The sequence below is a fragment of the Scyliorhinus canicula genome, chromosome 3, assembly GCF_902713615.1.
Source record: "Scyliorhinus canicula chromosome 3, sScyCan1.1, whole genome shotgun sequence".
Classification (NCBI taxonomy): domain Eukaryota; kingdom Metazoa; phylum Chordata; class Chondrichthyes; order Carcharhiniformes; family Scyliorhinidae; genus Scyliorhinus; species Scyliorhinus canicula.
This window is the reverse complement of record NC_052148.1, coordinates 222,191,316-222,197,315: the sequence shown is the minus strand read 5'-3', so window position 1 is coordinate 222,197,315 and position 6,000 is coordinate 222,191,316.

Genomic DNA, 6,000 nt, shown 5'->3' with positions numbered 1-6,000 from the left:
ACCTCCGCTGTCTGGATCTCTCCTCCTCACCCGTCTGTTCACACTCAGGCTCACCTTGCTCATGTCCCTCAGGTTGTGCCTCCTGCTTGAGTTGTGCTCAGCAATGCCATTCGACCCTTTGCCTCTCCATTGAAGGAGGACTCTAGAAATGTAGCATTGAGCCCTGGATCCATTTGTCCTTGTGCCTTCTCTCTCAAATGAAACATTGAAGGCAAGAATGATTAAAAGGTGAAGAAAGGGATGCTCTGATTGAGAGACCCATGTGGGATGTGGGGCTCCACAGCTTAGGGTGCCTTGCTTGCATTGTACCTGATGCAACCTTACCCCTGAGATGCTAACAAATATATAGAGGTGATCAAGCTGCCATTCCGGAAATACGACATATGGGTGCACTGCGGAGTGATAAGGTGTAAATGAGGCACGTAAACCAAGATAGCTCTGTGCTCCAGTCTGTGAAGTGATATGACAATGACCTTTCAGTTGCTAATGATCAATGGGGCTGGTTTAGCTCACTGGGCTAAATCGCTGGCTTTTAAAGCAGGCCAGCAGCACGGTTCGATTCCCGTACCAGCCTCCCCGGACAGGCGCCAGAATGTGGCGACTAGGGGCTTTTCACAGTAACTTCATTGAAGCCTACTCGTGACAATAAGCGATTTTCATTTCATTTCATTTTCATGAGTGGAAGCCATTTGGCCAGTGATGAAGGGCATTTATTGAGAACCCGCGACTGCCCTTCATTGAAGGGATGGCAGACATGATGCAGCTCTGCCTCCTTCACTATTGGACCTGTTGGTCTTTAACCTGGTGTTGTAAGACTTCTTACTGTCCTTCATTGTTGCATGCCTTCACCAAGGCTGCATTCCTAACTTATCTTCGTTGATATTAAAACTTTAGTGTGAGGCTCGTGGGATCTGTCTATCCCTTTAATAGCGCTGAAGGAAAGGATTGGCTTTCAGTTGCTTCCTGGCCAATGAACTCTCTGTCCTTTGTAACTGACTTAGGAGCTAGATCCTGTCCACTGTAATGGCAGCAACAAGTGACAGTGCATCCCAAGAAGCCCAGTATAATGGTCTTCATTATACTCTCACACTCTTTCATACCCCTCCCAGATAGAACCGATCTTACTTTCGTTTTGCTGGAGACCATTACTCTTGGTCCTCAAGATGGTGCTGCTGCAGCTTTACTTCAAGATCGAGTTTGACCCTCCCTCCCTCACTATCTGTGTGCCTCTGATTTACCTCGAGACTCACAGTGCAAAGCTAGAACTATCTCCTGTTATTCTCCAGCCTCCTCCAACAACACTGGATCCCGTCATTGTTGGGGTATACATTCCTACCCTTTCCCTGGAGTCCATCACATGTGAAGTGCCCACGTCCCATCTAGAGACTGTGTGCAACGTTACCTACAGAGGTGACCCCACCCCACATCATGAGCGCTTCACATAACCCCCCCCAACCCCATATTATTTTTTCCCTATCTACAGGCTGCAGATACCCTCAGTCACTATTACCATTCCCTGTTCAGCCCAGTATAGAGCCTGCCAACTCCAGGGACATCAAGTGTAAGACAGTCCTGCACACTAAGCTGTGTTTTGTTTTCCTGTCGAGCGCATAGCCCTTGCCCCTCTATGTAGCTGAGAGTACACAATGTTCCCAATGACTGCTCCTGCTGCATGACCGCTGCTCTTCTGCACTGTTGCCTATGTCTGAATTCAGACTGTGAGGTCCACATAACCCCAAGACTGCCTGTCACCTGCGACTCCTTTCCATAACCCCTGCACTCTGTGACTCGTACTGCAAACCCTTGAACAAAAATGGAAACCTTCAGATAGTTCCAATGAGGAGAACATTGACCCTTACAACAGTGACCCTCCCAAACCACATCACCTCCAACTTCTGCAAAACATCCCTAAAGTGCCACAATAAACAATCCTCCCTCCCTCCCCAACCTACTCCAGAATCAGCAAACATTATGAAATCCCTTTAATCCCTTTGTCTGTTGGCATTTCATGCACACTTGTTGGACTCCAGCTTCCCACCACTCAGTTTTTCCTCTGCCTTCCATTGTTCCTCATCCTGCTGAACCTCCTTGCCGTTCAGCCTTCCATTGTGCCCCCTTTCCCTTAACTCCTGGCCCTTTCACAGCCTTACTTCTCCAGCGTCAAACCTCATTACCCAGCCCTCCATAGCCCGCTTCTACCTCCTTCCCAAAGTCCACAAACGGCGTTATCATCGTATCAGCCTATTCCTGCCTCACTGAATGCATTTCTTCCTATCTTGACTCCATTATCACTCCCCTTTTCCAGTCCCTTCCCACCTACATTCATGATTCCTCTGATGCCCGAGGTCACATCAACAATTTCCAGTTTCCCAGCCCTAACTGCCACCTCTTCACAATGGATGTCCAATTCCTCTACACCTCCATCTTTCATCTCTTCTACACCTCCATTCCCCACCTGGAGGATTTCAGAATTCTCCACTTCTTCCTTGAGAAGAGACCCTCTGTTTACCACTACTCTCCTCCACCTAGCTGAACTTATTCTCTCACTCAACAATTTCTCCTTTAACGTATCTCATTACTTGCAAATAAAAGGTGTGGCTAGGGGTACCCACATGGGCCCCAGTTATGCCTGTTTTTTTGCTGGGTATGTGGAGTATTCCTTGTTTTAGTCCTATTCAAGCGTTCTCCCACAACTCTTTCTCCATTATATCAATGACCATATCAGTGCCAATTCATGCTCTCATCTAGAACTGGATAAATGTATCGAACTAGCTTCCAATTTCCACCCCCTCACCTTCACATGGTCCATTTCTGACACTTCCCTTTCCTTCCTTGACCTGTTTCCATTGTTGGTGGTAGACTGACCATCAATATTCATTAAAAAAAGACATCAACTCTGACAGCAACCTTGACCATGTCTCCTCAATCATGCTTCCTGGAAGGCTCCATCCCTTCCTCCCAATTTCTCTGCCTCCGCCGCATCTCTTCCGAAAAGACCACCTTCGAAAGCAGAGCTTCTGACATATCTGCCCTTTTTCCTCAACCATGGCTTCCCCCTCCTATGGTTGACAGGACCAGAAAATGTGTCTGACCCATCCCCCCGACCTCTGCCCTCACCCCTTCTTCTCCACCCAGGACCTACTAGCTTCCGCATTCAAAGGACCATTTCCACTAACTCCAGCATGTTGCCACCATTAACTATATCTTCCCCTCACCTCCCTGTCAAAATTCTGCCCCATGACACCCTAGTCCACTCCTTCATTGCCTCCAACTCCTTCATCCCCTTCCCATGGCACCTTCCCATGCGATCACAGAGGGTGCAACATCTGCCCCTTTACATTCTGCATCCTCACTGTTCAAGATGCCAAACACTCCTTTCAGGTTAAGCAGTGTTTCACCTGCATCTCCTTCAATTTAGTCGATTGTATTCACTGCTCCCAATGCATTCTCCCCTACATTGAGGAGGTTAAACGTTGACTGGGTGACTGCTTTGCAGAACACCTTCACTCAGTTCGCAAGCATGGCCCCAGCCTTCCTGTCGCTTGCCATTTTAACTCAGAACCTCTCATGTCCACATGTCAGTTCTTGACCTGCTGCAATGCTCCCGTGATGCTCAATGGAAACTGGAAGAATAATATTTAATCTTCCGATTAGACACATTACAGCCTTCTGGACTCATTCCTTTCAGATTTTGTAGCTGTTTTGATATAAATGAATGGCTTCTAGACCATTTCAGAGAGCAGGTAAACCACATTGTTGTGTTTCTGAGGTTACATGTAAGCTAGGCCAGGTAAGGACATTAGTGAATTAGATGGGTTTTTATAACATTCAATGACATCATCATGGAGGCTTGCTTTTTAATTCCAGATTAGGCATCAATTGCCATTTTATGGAACAATTTTCCTTACTCCCACCACACTAATCACTCCTGCACGCAGACTTGTATTCTTATCAAAAGGGAGCCCAGCACACTGAACCCAAACTGAAGCCAAAATATGGGTGCTCCTCAACCCAGTTTTGGAGCCTAGTTCTTTTGTTTTGTCCACATTTTGTGCTTAATGGCAGTTAATGACCGGTTGCAAAACTATGATATTAGAATTATCACTTAGTGATTAATCTTTCAATAACTTCCTCATAACTTGTGACCGGAATCAAATTGAGAATCTTGATAGCACCTGCGAAACAATAATCAGAAGGCAATCCAATGAATTAGACTCTAATAGAATTTGCTGTCATTAATATATGGCTGAGTATATTCTAATTTTGGTGATATTTTTGCACATGTGTAGGTAGGATTGATTTTAGGGAAAAGGGTCACGTCGTAACATGGAGAAGAAAACAAAGTATGCAAATTTATCACAACATTTGTAAAATGGATGGATGACATGTACATACAGTAATACTTCTAATGGTAACCGTTGTCTAATGTTGGTCGTTCTGGGTGAGTGTGCTTAACACTCAATTTGGCTCTGTTTCTTTACTTAGCTCTGGAGTCGCCAGGTATCGTTAAGACACCGCCACAAGGTCAAGGTGAAGTTCAAAGCAATAAAACCATACACCAATTAGTAAGTCCAAACAACTGAGTTTATTATAATACAATTATAATAACTACCCATGCACACGCTAAAGGATTAAACTTATTCCTACCGCTAAATAAACTAATACTTATCTCGAAGGAACTGCCGGGTCAGGGAACAAGGCCTCTTGCTCTGCTCTGGTCTGCAGACTTCAGGTTGGTATAAGTTAAAAGGGGTCAGGAGTGCCTATCTCTGGTAGCGATCGTTGTGAGGCATTTACTTGCTGGTGGCTGCTGTCTGAACCCTCTCCTCTCTCTCGTTCAAGATCTTCTTGGCAAAAGCGGGTCGAGGTGCTGGTCCACGGAGGAGTGTTGGTCAAAGAGAGAGGAGGGTTGGACAAGAAGAATGAACCATGTGTGGGACCTGTCTTTTATAGGTCCCAGGGATCCGCGCCCCTTTGGGCGGACTCCCTTACCTGCTTGGAATCGATTGGGTCTCTTCCCAATCGATATGTTTGAATCCCCCCAATACTGAGGCTGTTTCTTAGCTACTGGGCGGGCCTTTAGGCTCTTTGTTTTCGAACCTTGCTGGTGCCTGAGTGTCTGGTATCCTTTACAATGTTGCAGTTGCTTCCCCAATTGTGTCCATTGACTCGGGAATCGTTCCATTAAAATGCTAATTATCCCGGTGATTGCCTCATTAGTATGCGGAATGTTCGTTTCGGTGCTGTCTGCTTTCTTAGCAGACAGAATCCACACCTGCTAGGTGCAGCCTACTGGGGCTGCAAACATTGTCCATTTTATCCTGTATGCTTTGCGTTCCTCCATTTTGTATTTAGGGAAATAGCTACACTACTTCGGTGGCTACACTAACCAAAATGAGGGATGTCAATGCGAAGGAATGGAACATTTTGTTTCATTCAGCATCAAATAGGGGCTGGTTTAGCACAGGGCTAAATCGCTGGCTTTGAAAGCAGACCAAGGCAGGCCAGCAGCACAGTTCAATTCCCGTACCAGTCTCCCCGAACAGGTGCCGGAATGTGGCAACTAGGGGCCTTTCACAGTAACTTCATTTGAAGCCTACTTATGATAATAAGCGATTTTCATATAACATAGCCAGCTGTGAAATGAAATGCTCTCTTTACATTGGCATCACAGAATAATAAAAACAAAATATGATGGGCGCTGGAAATCTGACATAATAAGTGAGACAAACCAAGCTAATTTTATCAGGAACCAGGTAGTCAACAAACTTTTATCCCCTCAGTCTGGGTCAGGTTTGACGTCAGAGATAGAGAAACCTGACTAAAAATATATTTCCAAATGTTTGCACCTACATTATTAAAGACAATTGCAGCATTTGTGCAACCAGAGGTAAGCTCAATGCAATTTGGACAATTGGTTTAAATTTGAAAACTTTCCCTTTACTCTTAGCAACAAAACGCTCAAAGTTGAAAAAAATCAATGACTGTTACCTCTTGTTT